The sequence below is a fragment of the Anopheles maculipalpis genome, chromosome 3RL (assembly GCF_943734695.1).
Source record: "Anopheles maculipalpis chromosome 3RL, idAnoMacuDA_375_x, whole genome shotgun sequence".
NCBI lineage: Eukaryota > Metazoa > Arthropoda > Insecta > Diptera > Culicidae > Anopheles > Anopheles maculipalpis.
In genome coordinates, this window is record NC_064872.1 from 86,078,051 (window position 1) to 86,098,236 (window position 20,186).

The 20,186-nt window shown below is 43.1% G+C and overlaps 1 protein-coding gene across 1 annotated transcript in view; it reads left to right on the forward strand.

Moving 5' to 3' along the window:
* Window positions 1-20,186, forward strand: part of LOC126563470 (acireductone dioxygenase) — a 568,562-nt gene that overhangs the window by 16,483 nt on the left and 531,893 nt on the right. The window lies entirely within an intron of this gene.

Below are 20,186 nucleotides of genomic sequence, written 5' to 3' on the forward strand. Positions count from 1 at the left end.
TTTGTTCCATGTGTGTTTTGTTATTTATTTACAATTATTCACCAGCAAAAGGAGAGCAAATAACAAAAACTAAAACCTTCCACTAAAACAAGACGCCAGGCACACGTCGCACCATCCCACAGCCCGAGATAAGCTTTTCGCTCACGCCCAAATAAAACACACAAGAATGAACCAATCCGGTTGGGCGGCTTGTCCCCGACGACGACGAAATTGGCGCATTTTGAAGCAGCAAAACAAACATCATCACCGGGGAACCGGTCATAACCTGGGCCGAGATACAACAACAACAAAAAATGCGAAAACAAAATTTAACTGCTGCTGCTGCCGTTACGGTAAAGTGCCAATGTATGGCGGCCAAACACGCCGGGATTGATGATTGCGGCCGGTACGGGCTAAAAATAACCATTTTGCCGCGTTGTTAAAGCGAGATGATGGCGATTGGGCGACAACAACAGCAAATCGACTGTTATTTGCTTGCGACCCTTTTTGCCTTCTTTTCTCGTTGTAGTTTCTGTAAATATTGTTCGGTTCAAGCAATGCGACGAGGTGTGGCTGTCGGATGGATTAATTTGTACATGTTGACTAAAAAACTCGGGACACTTAAGTAGGATGGTTTGCACACATTACTATTATAGTGGTGCTAGGATATTTCCTCTCTTTTATGCAATTACAATTACCTTTTTTTTGAAAAATGGTTTTAAATTCTATGTCCAAAATCACGCTATAATACTGCAAAGATGCACAGAGGGTGGATCGTTGTTACAGGACTTCAAATTCCATCCGGGACGTCCCATTGTAGTGAGGACTTATTATCCAACTACGAAGTATCTTCAAGTCTAGTAAATTATTCGATGGCTGGCATGAACCAGTAGATCGTTGAGCCAAGAAACCAAAGTAAAGGTTCGGAAGAAGAAAGGACCAAAAAGAATACTTTGAGTTGAACGAAATCTTGATCATAGCACGATATGTCAAGCCAGCTTGAGGATTTAAAACCCAGACAATGGGACAAAGGTTATAGATGACTCAACGTTAATATGTTGGACTTTTTTCAGTTAAAAATTCGCTTATTCCATCAATTCATCAGTGATTTTTGTCTAGAAATTTGTACGATATGTTCTCCTCTTTAAGTTGATGTGCATTTTCGCGATCGTACTGGGCCACGTTAAGTCTAGCATGCTTGGGATCTACAAGAATCCTTAAACGCTTCCTTTCATTTTGTGGAACGTTTTTATGCAGGTGACAACCTGTGGGAGGCTTCTTTTATTATTAATCTCGCTGGCCACATCCAGTTTTGTAGATTCTGTTCAATGGTCTGATCGCTTAAAATGGTTGGACGACTAAATCCATTTTTCCACGCCATAATTTTTCCCTTCTTTAGAAGGGAATCAGAATCTAATACGTGATGAGCTGCTAAGGACGAAAAAATTGGTTACAGGACAGGATTGGAGTGACGAGTTTTACTTGGGGAATATAAACCAAATTTTACCAAACCAAAAAAGATAAAACAACGACTAAGACGTTGTGAGAAAAAATTACTTTTATCAATATAAAGTAAGCTACCTTTTTATACTGAAAAGCAACACAAATTGTAATAAATAGCATCTAAAAATCACAACTTTTTGATTAACATTTATACCAAGAAATGACAACTTCTTACCACAGTAAACTAGGCAGAAGTTTAAAAAAAATTATCTTTTGCACAATTCTTATCGATCATCCCTCTGTACCGACAAATATAATTAATATTTGCACGTTTGATCGAGCATTCATTTCGGAATGGCAACCTGCCAACCATTAACAAACCACTAAGGTCAATACCGAGCGAGGGTAATAAACTGAACCTTCATTAAGATCATTGCTTCAACATCACTAAACGTCTGCGTCTCCTAAACAAACCCTCAAACGCACCAACAACACTTCCGCTGGTAGCGAAATAGCAGCAGGTGATGCGGGTGATGCGACATTTATCTTTCCGAAACAAACAAAAAAAGAAGCTTTTCCCAAAGGTACTTACCACGCAAGCGGTTACAGTTTCCCAGCAGTTTTTGGCAAATGCTTCAATTTTGGGTGGAATCTTCGCGGTTTGACGGCGGCCAAAGGCGACAGCGGTTTGTAGTCGCTGTTGCTGATGTTGCTAGATCTTAACGTTGGGGCTTGGTCCAGATGGTTCGTCCCGGTTGCACGGCCAACAAGAAAAAAAACGGTAAGGAACACTTGCGACTAAATTCAACTGAACACACGCGTTTAAAGCACACCGATCGGCTGCTGCCGTGCGACTTTGGCTGACAAACGAATCTATTCTCCCGAACAGAGATCGTTTCGTTGTTCGGTTAGGGCCCCAATAGAGACAAAATGCTAGGGATCCGTCTCCTCTCCTCTCAACGTTGCTTCGGCGGAACGCGAAGAGAGATACACGTCGTGCAGGATGTGAAGTCCTCCGATGACATCAAGCTACTAGGACCGGGATGATGTCGCTATCGAAGGATCGCCGCTAGATGCTTGCACAGACACGCGCACACTAGTGCACTAGCCGGTAAGCGCCGATCGTGCAGTAGTACTGCCGGTGGCGCAGTCGTGTAGCAGTAGTAAACGAAGTACTAGTGTATGAAGCTAAACGTAGTACTAATGCGGTGCTATAGTAGCGCTTCTTTCACCCCCACCCACTCTCGCTCCTCCCACACACACACACACACTTACACGCACACACACACACACACACTCTAGCGCTTTTGCTCTCGCTCTCTTCCGTAGCCCTGCTCTTATGCACTGGTTTGCTCTATCACTCGCGACACTTCTTCAGGGGTTTCGAATGAGATGACGATGGCGGTACGGGAACTTACAACACAATAGAGTACAACAACTGTTGATGCTGTTTGCTCGAGTTCATCGAAGTGGCATATCCCGATCTCTGCACATTTTTACGACCTTGCTGGGGGTCCCCGCCGGTGCCGGTGCGGTGGTGGGCCGCGAAATCTATGGCTGCTTCAGGAAGTGCGTTGACACGAGGCGGTAGTTCAGCATGGGAACCGCCTGCGTTGCCCCAGATTTAGTGCACTACCTGGCCCGTACGATCGCACAGACTCTAAACGCTTGGTGTTCCCGCGAACGCTCGGTCTGCTGGCGACGGTCCGATAGATCGGTTAACACGCGAGGATCACTTTCAGGAGGAAAGCGATTAAGTTTTTATATTGTATTTTCACTGGCAACTACGGGACTCCTATAGAGAACGAAAAATCTTCGAGATTTTTAGAGTTTTGCTGGGTGATCACTTGATCACTCGCTTGAAATCTCGTTCAATTTCTCACAGAACACAATCGACACGATTCTAGCAGGAGTTGCACCTGCTAGGTCTAGAACCTTGATCTCTGGTTAATATTCTAAAACCGACGCGATACAGGCACCGAACACTAGAGCCGATCAGTCGCCGACAGACGCACTTCTATCGGCGACCAGACCTTTCGCAGACGTTCGCTCTGCTTGTTGCTGCTGCTTGCCGTTCACACAAGATTTTTTTATATCTGAACACTACAATTGGCTTCAATAAAGTCGGCTACGTGCTCACACAACACACCCCTCACGGAAGATGCGATCCCCTTCTTGATGAAGCTTCCAACGATGTGTTGATTATTCGCCGACTGTCTCTCGGGCAGCTATTACCCTTGTACGGATGTTTCTGTGTTGCCGGCTGCAAGTAAAACTACGCAGTTGTGTAGTGCGATTCGGATACCAGCTCGTTGTGTAGTATTTCGATTCCGCTGCAACCAAGTGTCGAACTAACTCTGACCAGAACTTTACGAACTCTCGAAGGTTGCGTATGTAACTTGTGTGTTATTCGTACTGTTGTGGGAAGAGGGCAAGTTTGTGTTGCTTCACCACACGGACAAAATCGCACTCTCTCTCTCTCTCTCGCTCTCGAAACTACCCTCGAAAATGGTCAGCCAGAACGAAGGCTTGTTATTACACACCACCCTTACAGTGCGAGAGTGGCCAAAATCGATGGTTGATGAGCGGCTAAACGCTCGCTTTTGCTAGAGTACTTTATTTGCCCGTTGCTGCTCCGGCATCAATGGCTGCACTTGGTCGATTCGGCGCACTGAACCATACCCAATACACGAGACGCCAAAACGAATTCTCGCGAGAAACCGTGCGTGCCTACACACACACACAGAGAGAGACCCTGCTAGAGAGGGTGGATTAATGGTGCGTTGTTTTGTTTTTATTTTGGCTTCCCTTGTTCCTGGGTTTGTTGTGTTTGGTTTGCTTTTTTTTCTCTTCCTATCGGGTTGTGCATACGCAACACATTCCTCGCAAGTTACGGAGAACACGCTTCAGATAGGCAAACTGCAACTCGGCACAAAAGGAGGAATTTGTGTGGAGGGCGTCGTGCACTCCGTTTCCGGTGCTTTTAGATTATTGGCGTTTAAACACGACGTATTTTTTTTTTTTTGTTCGAAAGGGCGTCAAGTGTAAACATCCGGTGCGGTAAACACGATCAGCACACGATCACTCGATGCTTCTACCCTGGAACGAACAAGTAAGAAGTAAAGAATGTTTATTAGCGGGATGTAAATAATAAATCAAATTGTATGCAATACGCTGTGGGAGCATCCAGAAACTTTTAGAGTAATAATCGATAAATCGATACACATTCCTAGTGGTGTGTGTCACGGTAGTGTCCTTCTGTTGGACATCACAACGAGGAAGCCATACATAGTTTTCTTTGTAACACATTCCTAGCACAACAGCTAACCTGTTGCCCATAATTACGCAGCGTTACGGGTAAACCTAAAAAAAAGCGGAAGGTCTTCAAGGCCACGACTCTTGAAGACATGTCGCTAATGTGAAGGGGGAACTTATTGCAAGCAACACCTTCCTTTCATACGAAGGTGTTGAAACATAGACCTCGGTTACAGCAGTGCAACAGGAACTCTGGAACTGATGGAGATGTAAATTCTTCTGCCGGAATAAGGTATTCATTACACAATTTTCCTGTTGCAGCTCTGTAAGGATTCCATTGTGATGATGCAGTGATGCAATGTATAGAGCGTTGTTATCAAGTTTTGCCGACTTTGACTTGGAAACAAGCAGAAATTAAATCCTCCTGTCAGATGAGACAGTAGTACAAACGTTGCAAAATAGCCTCTCCCAACGTCTGGAACTCCCTCCTCTACTACGAAGCGAACCAACTCAAACGAGAGCAAAAGTATAAAACTTCGGCCACTTTTGCTGGTATGCTAATGTCCGAAGGAATTAACTGTCATAACATTCACCATCGAACTAGTTTCCATGTTTTTACTAGTGTGGCACCTGTGACCTCACCTCCACTGGGTCACCTCTACTTGCCATACGTGCGCACGTGTTTCCTTTATCGATAAAATACATTTTCATATTGATTACGACCAGTTCAAGCAGAACGCCTAGAACATTGACATTGACAGCTGTTTCCCAAACAGGTGGGGAGAGAATCACGATTACCGAACACGAACCACAGTTCATTGCTCTAGTTCTCTAACACGTTGTATTAGGATGTGAAGGGTGCACGGATTCGGAGGAGCAAAACGTTATGAATTAATCATAAATATTTTCTTACCTTTGTATCAGCTCTATCCTTACCCGTTTGGAGCCTGCTTGTTTATGGTTGTGTTTATACGGTAACAAACAGTTTAAGACCTCATTGAAAGGAGCTTTGCATGTCTACTAAACTTGACTCAACGAAGGGAATCTTCCAAACGGCCAAATATATTATGTCTACAATTGGCATAACAACAACAGCCAAAGTTGGTAGCAAAAGTGCAATTTTATAAGCTCCACTTCAAGCATTGGTGAAAGCATGCCGATACTATATCCATACAATAAACAATCGACATTAAAAAGTTTTACAATCAAAGTGCAATAAATCCAGTACGCTGTTGTGTGACCTTCGCTAGGAGCGATGAAAATTTAACATTCAAATCGTTTGCAAATCACATTTAGCTACCATTCTGTTGGCGTGTGGAGTTTACCTTTCTGCTAGCAAAACGGTTTGTGTCACGCACGTTTTATTGCAAATAAAGTTGAGAATAAAGGTAGATTTTTGGGGAGGCGTTATGGAAGGTAAGTGGTGTAAGCAACTGCGAGTGGTCATAAATCATGAAGCAATGAAAAAGTTTCGCGAGGGACAAAGAAATCAAAATCAATCACTGTATTTGATGATAGAAAATCAGAATCTGGGCTTAAAGGTTCGGGATATATGATTGCCAGAAACGGGATCAAATTTTCAATTGTAATTTTATAAAAAACACAATCCTAAATGCGGACAAAAGTGGTGTTTATATGCCACCGATGTTGCGTAATACCCAGCTGCCCAACCTGCTCAACATAACCATTCGAGAGGTCCAAAAATGTGCTTTAAACTTACAGCTTCAACAGAGAATATGCAATGCAGCAGAGGAAATAAAGCAGAAACAAGAAAGCTCTGGAACATTCCTCAAAAAAAAAAAAAACCGGACCGCACTATTTCGTTACTGTGCAGCATTAATCCGGTTCTTGCTCAGAAAGAAAAAGGGACACCACAACAAGCTACGCGTCATCCAAACACAACAGCTGCTCCTACTTCTGATGCTGCTTGTTCTGAAGATTGTAGAGAAGCAAGAAGTTACGGATGACACTCAACATGGCGTAGCAACCCACGCACCGCACACGCCCGGAATAGGGTAGAATCAGTATTTATTTAAATAAATTATATCTTCCCACCCCGAAAAGATGCGATCCTCCAAAAGGAACCGGTTTGTCCGGTTCATCTGATCCCAGAGTTCGGTCCCGTGTGACCGGTGCGTTCGCTAGAGGGCGCATGGGGACAAGATTTCATTCTCCAGCGGCCTTCGGAGGACCGGTCTCGTTTTGCGTCCTAAAAGCCGGCCGGTAAAATGGCACTCCTTGTGGCGCGGTTTTCTGCACATTGCACATTGCGTTGTGCACATGACAATAAAGTATACAAAGAGAAAGAGAGAATGAAAGGAAAAAAAGCACTGAGACAAGCGTTTTAGGACATGGTATGACTGCAAGTACAGTACACTGTCCAAAAAAGTGTGGACCAAAGTTGACTGCAAGCCCACTTTTTACGATATGTTTGGACTGGTCGGAAAATTATCGCTGAGCAAGGGAATACGCTTAAGGGATATTTCTTACATTTGTTTGAAATATTTCTCCCAAGAAAGCCAATTTCATAGCACTGGTTGTTTGAGTGGCCTTTTTATGACGTGACCAGTATGACGTTCTTGTAATATTCTCATCCACATGTTCAAGTACATTCGTTCTACGTCACTACAAAGGAACCAGTTCTATGCGTCTACAGCACTTCGCTCATTATTGGGTCAAGTATCATACACGACTAAGAGGATTTTACCATCCTTTCATCAAGCTTTTAGTCCCAAAGAAGTGGACAGAGACGACTATGGGACAGGATCATCTTCTAAATCTTCTTCAATTTCCATTCGGTAGAGTTAAGTAATTTTGCAGAATATGTTAAGTTATTAAAAGACGCCTGAACATGCCTGAATGTATGCATTAATGAACTCTCTCGTGATTTTCTTCTTTTCAAGAAAAATAAATTTTTGAACCGGCAAACATCGCCAAAGGGCTGAAAATATGAAACGGAAAAGCAGGTTCAATTTTCCTCTACCATTATCTTACGCGACTTTCTGTTTCAACAACGTGTTCTAACGTTGATCTCATCTGGCTGCAGTTCTGGTTCGCTTTGCCAAACACGTAACACTACGCCTTCCCTGTTGTGTGCCCCTTACACCCGTGCTTTTGCGACACAGAACCCGCTGCGACCCGTGCCGTCGTGCTGAACGTTTGTTTATTAATTTTGGCTTCTTCTCTACAGCGCATCAGCAGCAGCAGCAACGATCACGACGACGACGATGATGATGTCGGTCGAGTCTTGCATCAATTCCCTTCCAATATGTTTCACTTTTCTCCTCAATTGGTAGCAATAATTTGCTCAGTGAAGTGGTAGCTCGGCTATTTTTATATCGTCGCGAAGCCAAAACCATTCCATCAAACACACAGGGCACAGAAGTGGGGGAGAACGCTCGATCGATTCGCCGGTTCCTTTTGGACGCATATGCTTGTGCGAAAAACGGCCTGTAGAAAGCGGACTACGTCATCGGTAGTCCTTTTGTTCTGCAGTCTTGCAATGATGGTGCCAATGACTGCATCTGAGATAGGGCATGCATACGGTTCGGTTCGGAGAAAGTGGGTTCTCGAGAAGAAATGCATCCGTTATGATAGCATTGGGAAGCTGCTGCAACATTTCTCCTGGACAGGTGAACAAAATTAGGTTTGTAAATGTATTGGAACCGGACGTGGGATCAACCGAGCGCCTCCTAGGCGATATGGCACACATAGGTCCCCAAGCGAGAGATAGAGAAAGAGTTTGGGTGTGTGTTTATGAATATTTGCATTGGGCGCTTCACACCACAGCTTAGGAAAGTTCTGACGTAAAACTGCGAAACAGAGAAGCTCGTTTAGGATTACGTCAAATGGGAGGTAGTTTATGATGGATACAATTTCCACCACCAATGGCATGTTATCATAGCACACACTTTATTCGACATCATTAGCAGCTGAGCAACGTTGGAAAATGAAGCTCAATGAAGCCAACCTCCTGATGTCTCTAGCTTTCGGCACACAAATAATCAATACCGATATTGAAGCATCTAAATTCGTAAGACTTCCGGCCAGTCGCCATACGAATCTCACCAAATGCTCAAATAACAATCAGGAGTCTTCCATGCTCCTCCATATGCCCGAGCAAAGGAAATCATACAAATCGAATTCGACCATGTTGCTACTGCCTGTGCCCTTAATTAATTCACCACGACCGCCGATGGAATGATTTTTATCGATCTATCAGATCTGGAATAGACTGGGCCGCCAACATAACTGAACCGCTAATTGTTTTTTTCGCTGCCACTCCTCCATCCATCCAAACCCAAGCAGCTAAGAATTGTGATGCAACAAGTGAGTGCAGAAATGTACGCAACACTAACCTCATTCCCTTTGCAACTCCACAAGCGGACGGCATTGTTGCATCTCTTACCGTTCTAAAAATAGTCTATGAAACAATCTACCCTTTCCCGGTTGCACCGATTGTTGCGTGGATTGCCCTAACTCCGTGTATTAAATTACTTGTAAACAGCAAAAGCAAACAAATCGAAACGACAACAAACGGCGGCAGACAACACGCTCCGGAAGGCAAACTTTATATTGCACAGTTTATAAGCGGTCGATCCATTGGTCGGTGATGCTTGGATGACACATCGAAGACCTTCTTTGTGTCATCGAAACGGATTTCCTCAACAGCCAGGGCGGGGGATTTAGGTGAAGCTCCATTTGAAGTGTTCCAATTTTAGCACAACAAGTAACCGTATCATAAAAAAACAGCTGTTTTTCGCTTTTTTGTGCCTTAACAGGAGAATACTACTAATCTTGATGTCATCTTATCAGTCGCGTTCGTGTACGATCATCCTCAGTTTAATCCCGTCTCAGACTGACTTGGAGGGCCCCGGGAACGATAAAAGAAATCTCATTAAAGCAGTGTTGTTCACGGTTTTTATGCGATAAGATACGGCACCGTCGTGGTTGTTATCGTTATCTTGCAGCGCGACTCAATTGAGTTGAATGTTGTAATCGATAATTACAACAACTGACTTGGGTGCTGGTCGCGAGGTAATAAAACTGGAGGCGGAAAATTCCTTCCACCGTTGGGCGTGTGGTGCGATTATCACCGAATTCCTTTATTGCTTTTTCACAACCAATCTCGAGAGTCTCAAGAAGCATCACCTAGAAACAGAAAAACTGTTTCTCAAAAATTATCAAAAAAAAAAAAATCTTTCGGCAGGCCAGATTAGAGAAGGCTCGAGGAATCAAACAAAAACATTCGCTTGTATCGCCAAACCACATCATTTACAATGATCGACTGTTTGTCAACAACAGGTTCGTATCGGCAGACAGTATCTTGTTGTTTACGCCAACCCCGCACGTTCCTCACAAAAAAAAACTGCAGACATAATTGTTATGATTCACAACACACCTCCAACCGTGTGCGGCTCAATGCGTCCTACACCGCAGACACCGCAGCTCGTTGGCCTTGAAATCTTTTTTTGCGCGGCAGGATGATATCGGTATTCTGTAGTTCCTAAATCCTCGGACGGTGTGGTGTTATCCTTCCACTCCCTTTTTCAAAAAACGACGTAAAACGGCCATTATTAAATGACGCCGTAACTCGTCCTTTCGGGGAATGAGACATCAAATGTCAACGCAATTACAGGACTCAAGGACTCGAACAACAATAGCTACTAAAATCTTGATGTTCCTAGTTTTGTTGGAAAGAAGAGAGAAAAATAAAAGGAAAACAACACTTTCCCTTTTGTTTAATTTGAACACAAAAGCGACAGAACATGCTGAACTTTCCAGCTAATGCATTCAACAATGACCAGAAAGGTGTTCCGTTCAATAGACGACGGTGTCCTTGCGGTGAGTTTTTGCAGACACTTGTATGGTCCTATTTTAGCTTCTATGAAACATCCGAACAGGGCCACAATCCTTGCCCTCGTGTCACTATTTGTTAGAAAAATCATTCCTCGTTCAGTGTAGAAAGGGGGCGTCGTCAGTTTTTCGATGACTTGAGATATCGAAAAATATTGTCTCGAAATTGTGTTTACGCACGACGCGAAGGGTCACTCTCGCGCTTATAATCTCTCCCCTGCTCTCTTGGGCTTCGATCGGAATGCTCTAAACTCCGAACGCTACACATTCCGGAGACCGCACAACACAACAACGAAAAAACTCGGACGGGATGACGGAGGTTCGGTTTTAAGTAGGCCTACGTGACTTAGGTCGTGCATTAAATTGGTCTGAAGCGAAGATGGATTTTAAACGCGTAACATCGTGACGAGCCTGTGAGATGTTGATGCTCTGCTACCCCTGCGGCTGTGTTGCTCTTGCTTCAAGTAAGCAGACAACAATAAATTGAAGAATAATTAAAATGTTTACCCCGTTAGAGAATAAGCGTAGTAAAAGCTTACTATAAAAAGAGATAAATTTCAATAAAAAGTACAAAAAAACTCTTTTATTTTCTTCTTGCTTGGTTCAAAGTAATGTATAAGCTTCATCACCATCAACAACAAAAAAAAGGCACAGGAAGCTTTACAGCTTGAAGCCTTTGTTCGTCCTTGAAATGTTGGCTTTTCGTATGTCAGTAAAGCCTGTTTCTTGCTCTTCAGGGGCCTCTATTTGTATCCTTTTAAATTTTTTTTAGCTCATTTTGGAGTTGTTCCTTCTAAGCAGGAAATTATGAGATCGAAGACGAGAAAATGATGACATCATTTGCATAGATTACAACATCCCCTATGATGAAATTACCTTCCTTTGTGCACCCACTTCCGGTTGACTGGAATCGAGGGATGGAGTTCGCTCACATAAATAATCCTTCACACAAATACGCCGAACCCTTATCGGTACCTCAGACCTTCTTTTATCGCTTTTCCTTGGCACTATTTATAGTGTCGCACTATTTGTACCGAAACACGCAATGCACACACAGCCACACGTCTGGGGAGAGTCCAGCTTTAAACATTACATTCCAATGTACTTCCACTCTGTACAACTCGACTGCGTACTATAGGAACGGATGAGAAGGGCAAACACGAAGAAAACACTTTACAACCTATCCTTTTTTTCCCTAAATATCCTGAGTTTTTCCTTTTCCAAATCCAAAACAGACACACACAAAAAGTTTCTTTATCTGTGGCTCTTTATCTCTCCTTTACTCTAGCGAGATTTAAATGCGCCACTCGGTAACGTCCTCCTCTCGTGGCGTATGTCTTGGCTTCTCTAGCACGTCTTTACTGCAGCGTAAGCGGAAAATCAATTCCACTGCCTCCCTCCTTTTGGGAGGGATTTTTCGCACAAGCTTTCGTGGATTTGCCTGCGCTTTTTATGTTCTCCTTAGCTTAGGACACAGATAAACTTTTGCTCTTCCCAAATGCTAATTTGATTGATGTGTTGTGGCACACATTTCTTTTGTATTTAGAGTAAAGACTTTACGAGATATTGACATACTTTTGGAAGGATGAGGATTGTTCTTTTTTTCAAAACGGGAAGAAAGAAAACTACACTTACACAAACACACACACACACACACTGCCACAACTAATTAAGCGTGATGAAAATCATCATTATTGAACCTCTTTAAATTTCTTTTCGTACATTGGTCGGGGCTAAATGGCTGCTTCACATTCTAAACTTTGCAATTCGTTGCTCGCTTTATCGCGGAACAGGAAGAGTTGCCACTATGGGAAGCTCCAGTTGGCACGGGTTTAATTTTTTGTTCACTTTTCACGAGATGGTGGCGGTGCACTTCACGCCGAACGACCCGGATTTCGTGACTGATTTGAACTAACTTCCCGTTGTGAATAAGCTGCTCTCGTACCTCGTTTACTGTTTTTTCTGGACGGCTTTATCCTTTTTTTAGGTTTAAATTTTACACGGTAAAAGTCTAAGGTTTCTCTCTTTCGCTCTCATGTTCTCGCGCCTAGGGAGAGGGTTATTGTGACAAATATCCTTGTTGATGCTTCAAAAAGGACCTTATTGCTTGCCCGATGCCACGTTTTTTGAGAGAAAGAGTCTCAACGAGCGAAAGAGAGTGCGTGAGAGATCCACACAAAAGAGGCTTATGCTCCCCAGGTTTTGGGGGAGTCTTCAGAGTTTCTCCTACGTCAACAATAGACATACATAAACACGAATTGGGATGAATTTTCCTCGCAAAAGACGACGGTTGCAAATGACCTGTTTACGTGCCTTTGAGGTCTCGTTCAAACAATTTCTATAAAGATAAAAATATTTAAAAAATATTTTCGTCACAGCTTTCAGTTGTTAATCGTATAAACAAAGTCCAAAAATGCTTCAGTTGCAGTAAAATTCTTCTGATAATGAGCATTTACATAATTATATTCAAAAATAGCAATAGCATACACGAAAACATTACTTAACAAAGGAGAATTAAACTTTCGTGCATTGGCGGATAACGGTCGGACCATGATCTCATTGTTTCTTCAAGGACCCACCCCCATAAGGAGTCGCCTAGCGCATGGCATGTCACGATGTTTTGTCGATTTTCGTTCCACCTCGTTCGTAAATATAGTCGCCTCTCCCCTCGAGCGGCTCGTATTCGTCCTTCGAACAATCGAACATCACCAGATATAGGCTATCGAAAATATGCTTCCGAGAGAAAACGCCAGCCAAGGATCTCGAAATCCTCCCACCGGAGGAACTTTTACACACCGTCGGCGAGCTTTTCCAATTCCATTCATACAGGTGCCACAACCGACGACCAACCGAGAGAGCGAGTGAGAGAGAGCGTAAGATCCTCGTCCCCTCGAAATAAGCTCACCACGGAGAGTTCGCCAGGATCTCCTAGTCGCCGATGTTATCGCTTTCAGGATATGGTTGCATAATCGATAAACGTGAGTGTGCGCAAAGAATGTGCGACCAACACAGTTTTACACCCGCCATCCGGTACCGGGACGAGCGGAAAAGCGTTCGTGGCTGGCTTGGTTATTGATAAAATGATGATCCTCTCCACCTGCACGGGTGGTGCTGGTAAGTGGTTTTTGGGCTAGTCCTTCACTAGAAACAACATAAGTAGCACACATCACGTCTCCCGGTGGTGTAGTCTACAACCCACCGAGAAGAACAACATCAGCAGCACTGACACAAAAAAAAACCGGACAGGTTTGTCGTATTCACAGGTGCTCAGGAAATTGTCAAGGTTTTCTACTTCCGGCACAAGCATCCGCGTACATATTGCGCCGTTTGTGAGGTAGAACTTCAATTCAGAAGAAGAAGCATTACGACAACAAAAACTCACTGACACAGAAAAGCATAGAAAAGCGAATTAATAAAAGGGAGAACCACGATTCTTTGTACACTGGTCCCGGTGTCGTCGTCTAGGGTTCGCTTTCCTGCACCTGCCAACGTGACGTATCGTTCACATAAGCGCCCATAACCATTTGTCCGTACAAAATATGACACAAGGACGAACCTAGCCGATGCGCGGGTATTTAACAGAAAGCTAGAACTGCTTTCCAATGGGAACGGAAATCAGGGTGAAAGGAAAAGCATTTTTATTAATCTTTTATGCTCGGAAGTACAATGAAAGCTTTTGTTAAAATGAACCTCATGGTGGCTGTCGGAGGCAGATAATATATTCAGAGGAAAAAAGGAAATAGAGCCAGCAAAAAAAATCTAACTTATATTTAAAATATTAAAGGTTTCGATACCAGAAGAAAATCTTTCAATAAGAATGATGAAATAAATAAAAGAAAAAAATAGCGACTGAACAGAAATAAAAAGTACGAAAATCCAAAAAGTAAATAAGTACACACATTGAACAAGCAAGCAAACATAATTTGGTTGTTTACCATTGAATAAGAAAAAAAGCAAATTTATTTGCTTTTTTTTTGTATTTGAATAAATCAGAGAAATATCAACGTAATGAAGGCATATGCATTCACAGCTGACGCACACAGCCAAGCCACAGATCAGATCAATGCACGGTTAATGACAAGTTAGTTAAGTGAAATTTAATCCACCGACCCACAACGACGTCGTTTGCTGTGTCGCCACGATCATCGCCTTCACACGTACCAGCGATATGACTGCCGATGACGGGTTACGCTCCCCCGCCCGAGACACAGCAGAAATATGCAAATTGTTCGCTATATCGCATACCACGACGGCACACGATCGTCGCAATGACGCAATGCGAGAATGCAATAATGGACGAACGACAACACAACGCTCAACCCGGTCCCGGGAGTGAGTTAGCTTTTTATCAACAACTGCTCACTGGGCTGGGCTCTAGTGTCGAGAGTTTGGCCTTCGGAAGGATTAAGCGAAATGGTTTGCGATGAGTATTGTTCTTTGTAATCATTTTGTAAAGCATTGAGAAGGCAGCCACTTATTAAGCGCGTTAGAGTGATGTAAAAATAGTTCAGTAACGTCAAACATTGAATTTTGTGCGCTTATTTTAAGACCGTTCCATCATGATGATTTGCACAAAAATGGGGTGAATTTATGTTTTAGTTAAAAAGAGCAACTCATTGATAATGAACGCGTATCAATCCACGATAAAAACGTGTCTGCCTTGATTGGTGTTTAGCTTCACAATGGACCAGCTTCATGTGCATTCTTTGCCTTCCCTTCTGCCCTGAATCTAACTGCTAATCGTATTAGACAAGGTTGCCTATTTTTGGGAGCTGTTAGATTGATTAGATAACTACTTTCAATAATGATCTTATCGATTTTAGAAAAGAAAAACAAATTTTAAATACTATAGATAATATAAAATGGCCATTTATCTAGACTCCTTCCTCTTCCTCTTCTGACCCGGCACACGTTCCTCCACGCAAACGCTGTTTGGCCACGTGGACAAGTTTTGTATTTGCATCGACCGTCCGAATATAGGACAAAAGCACCCAGGCCACAGGCCATGATGAGCAGCTCTACTACTTTCGCATTCGGAAGTATGTTACAAGGCAAATAGCTAACACACACAAAAAATCGGGCAACGTTACATCGTGCCATGTCGCGTTTGTGTCGCCGCATGTGCTTTGCGTTCTATTGGCTTTAGGAGTTTTCGCATTGCTTTTCCTAGTTTTGTGCACGCGTTTCCCCATTTGGTATGGTGCCTAATGCAAAGCTGATACGGTCGGGTCGTTTCCGGTGTGTGTTTTACATTTTTCATTACCGGGTTCGCAGTTTTCCGCCATAGCCGGAGCCGGATATTGCTCCCAATCGATGGAACGAAAATGTCAAAAGGAGAAAGGAGGAGCAACATTTGCTTACGACGTCGATTAGTGTTATTTAAACTGCATTTATTATGCACGATCGATACATAACACAAAACGCTAATCGGTTACAACAAAAAAAAAAAGCTTGTTTGCTTTGTTGATAATGAAATGAGAATTTAAAAATAAATTGATCAAAATAGAATCACAATAAAACGAAACAAAATTCGCTCATCACCTTTTATGGGCCAGGAAAACTGTATTTTGCGTCTGCACAATTTACGTCCATTCTGGTGCATCGGTGCAAGCGGGATTAAAAATAACCGAATGCGACATAATAACCTTCACCGTAACATTAAACAGGATTAATTACTGTGCTGGTGCCATCCCGGGCATGTGACGGAATAATAAAATAAGCCGTACGGCAGTGTACAGTCAGACAGGAGAGCAAATTGAAAATTGGAATGTCTTTAGCTATCGCCAATTTTTGGCAAACGATTTGCAGCTGGCAAATTATCAGCGCACACAGGTTGTTTGGTCGATTGGTTCGTTTTGCTATTTGCGCGCTAATGGGTGTTGCGGATCATCGCATTGAGAGCCTCCACTAGTTTTTTTTAGATGTTATTTTCATGATAAATTGATTTTGATTTTACTGGACAGACATGGCGCGTAAAGGGCAAATGTTTCGTTCGGAACGTTTCAAGAAAATTGCGTCGTTTATTCTTAATAAAGCATGAAAATAAAGCATTACACTAATTTGATGGTAATAAAATACAAGCTCTAGAATCATTTAAATACACTTGAGCACCAACAGTCTGGCAAAATGCATTCGTTTGAATTATTTCTGTTGCATTTTTCAAGCTTACTCAAAGCATACAGTTCAACATCACCGCACACACACCAAAAAAAGGCATAATACAGTGTTCCAGCACCATGGTGCGACCTTCACCGTATTTGCATTGGCCTGTGCGAAGTGCAGTTTAAAATAAACGCATCACAAAACCGGAACGGAAGACCGTCTGTGTGTATCAACCCAGCGAGCGAACGAACAACGTGCGTGCGATGCATTAAATATACGATCCGATATGTGGCAGGCGAATGCGTCCCCGAAGAATGTGCCCATATGCACCATGGTGGGACATTGATAAGACTTTTTCTGCACAAAAGCGGCCTCCTCTACTGACACACTCTGTGTACGAAGTGAGGCGCAGCGTAACTTAAAATTCGAAAGTTTCTAGAACGAACAGAAGGCTGATACGCTGTGGCAAAGGCAGAGGGTTGGTATAATATATTTCTTCTTTTAATAAGGCATTGCAATTGCGACTAGTACATTGCGAGGTCGTGACGATCCTCTAATGGCGGTAGGTTTGGACTACTTTTTATCATGCAATATCCAAGAAATATCTAAAGTTTGACTTCAAAGACACATTGCCAAGTTCATGGATACGAACGAAATTGTTAAAAGTATTTACGCATTCTTGGGGAGGATTGTAGGGTTTCATCAGCTGCATTCGTGCCATCTTTTAATTTATTTTACAGCCGCATATAACGATCGCTTAGGAGTAAAATTAATCGCTGCAAAGAATTATTTTGGAGTCCCGCCAACCATCACTTGCCAAATAAATATGGTTGAATAACTCTTAGATAGTGTTGGGTAGTAAGCTCGTGAGCTACCGGAAGACCTCATCTCAATAAACTGGGAACTCTGAACGCTCCTTTCTATTAAAAAAAAGGAGCTCTTCGCAATCACGAGGTAGATCTTTACACTCTTCAAGCTCTTCGCCATCACAAGGTAGCTCTTCGCCTGATGACATAGACATCACAGGTTTGAGACTTTCTTAGATGGCAGCTATCTGCTAGCAAGTACTGATTTACCCAAGGGTGAAGTAAACATTAGATATTCGGAACTTCGCACAGTGAACAATGATGGCTCAGTACCAAACACACACACCATGAAGCATGCTCCAGACCGAGAACTGGTCAATTTTTCATTACCAATTGAACAGCACATATTAAAGCCCTCTAACGAGCCGTAGGAAAATCCTTGACAGTCATAATGCTCAATGTTAAAGCGAATCGATTCCCCTCTAGCGAGGGATTGCGATCAATCAATAAATGGAATGAAAATGCATTTTTCCCGTCCAGCTCAGCTTGGATGGTTATTATATGATCATAAACCCCAAATTCGTGGCACGGCAGGGCAAGCGGGACAGGCAAAATGATACGCATCGTGAGCACACATTCGATCGCGGAATAAAAGTGAAGATCGCGATCGTCGCTACAAGAAGCGAACCGAAGTGTGTATTGGTAGCTTTAATTATCTCTTCACTATGATGAGGAAGGGAAAGTAAAAATCCTTGAGGAGTTGGTTGTGCTGGTGCTGATGACGTTCCGCCAATTCGTTTTGTTTGTGAGATAGATTGCAAGACAGAACACAACACAAAAAAGCCACACAAGAGATGGTGTTCGACGCATGCTGTCAAATGGGTCGAGCCTCCGTTGATTCGGGTTTGCAGCTTTTTTTTTTGTCTCTTCTTCTACGGAGTGTGATAATGATGCGTATCACTAAGAGAAGCCTCACGACAGTATCATCTTCTCTGTTGCAATCGTATCAAAGAGACACGTACGACAGTTGCGAGAAGATGAGTGTCAAGACTGAGATTCAGGCGAAACACGCTTATCAGTACGGTGTAATAAAATGTGCTGTTGCTTAATACTTAGGGTATAGGGCTTCTAAGGTAGGGAACTAAAAATAGCGAATTGTGCCTAGTGCCTCGATGATTCTTTACGAATTGCACAATACATCATTAAACGCTTCAAATCAAAGTCAAGGGCTATCGATTACACACGGGGTGGCGTGGTGTGTGATTTAAACAGCACACGTGACGTACTATTATTGTCTACGACCTTGCTAATCTCATCGGCTTAAACATCTCAAGTGTCAAGCCCTTTCCTTTCACCGATCGGAAGCTTCTGGAACATTTCGTTCCTATCGTTATAGGCAGCCGCCGAAATGCTCGTCAATCTCGTACCGCATCTGGTTGGTGAGGTTTAATTTCACCTTTAGCATCGTTTCAATTTTTGCTGATTTCGATAAATGTTGCCTTTGGCTTCCTATGGCCCCCCCAACACCCCATCATAACACAGCAAAGAATCTCTCAAAATAGTGCCAATTGTGACCGATGTTTTGATGTTTTGATGTTTCGTGGGGTTCGTTGGTGTTTTTCGGGCGAGCCGAGCGAGGTTTCTTCTTTTGGACGAAAATGCTTTGTCGCTAAAAATAGAAGTAAAAGTTAAGGCACACTCGAGTGCCAAGGGTGGGGAGGCGCACCAATCGAATAGGAGGTTACACGGCCTCGGGCGCGTCGTACAAAATGTGTGTGATTGGATGTACATCCACAGTGGGGACGGCCCTGTTGACACATGCTGCTGCAACTGCAACTTTCTTTCCCGGGATATTTTACTTTGCTGAAAACGTTCACTGACCTTTTGCGAATTAAAGAGGTCTGGAGGGGCGAAACTCCTGTTATCCGAAAATCATTGCGCAATAATGTTTTTCTCTCTTTTTCGATGGCCTTCCCATGGCGTGACCATCCGTGGGAGGGCGTGTAATGTTTACATTGGATTGATTTTCCCCAAAAATGTCGCCTTTTTATTCTAAGTGTACCGGGTATGATCGATGTAAATTACCATTATTCCCCTACAGCACCTTGTTTACATTAGCAGGTGTAAATCGGCTGCAGTACTGCACTTTTCCACCTGCAATGCACTATTTACTTTTCTACCAAGAAGGGGCTTACCTTGCTTTTTGAACGCTTCTCTGCTAATCCAAGTACACACTGGAGGGAAAAAATCTGTCTCCTTTCTGCTACGTTTTCTCACGTTGTCCCCGCCTAGATGGTTCGAGGAGGTTATTTGCTTTCGGATGATGGTACACCGTTTTATGAACGATTTCGATTTTCGTGAATTTCGCACCCGAAAAGTACTCGCTTTCACACATACGCACACGCGATTCAAATCTCCCACGCTACCAAATCACACGAGCGATTGTTATCGCTATCATGCCGCTAATTAATCGGCAAAAACACGTCGTCGTACGCTTTGCGAGATTAGCGAAGGTTGCAAATATGTTTGACAAACATAAGAAATCATTGATAATTTGTTTCTCCGCCCGTATGTGTGCGTTCGCGATATGCTCAACACTTTACTGTGTGTGCGTTTGTGGGCATGCAAGGGCCTGGACCGTGTACGTCAAATGCAATTCGGAGCTGTATATCATACCGAGTTGATTTCTTCACTTCTTGTACCGCGAATGTTTTGATGTGCGCACAAGTTTTGTCCCTTTCGCTT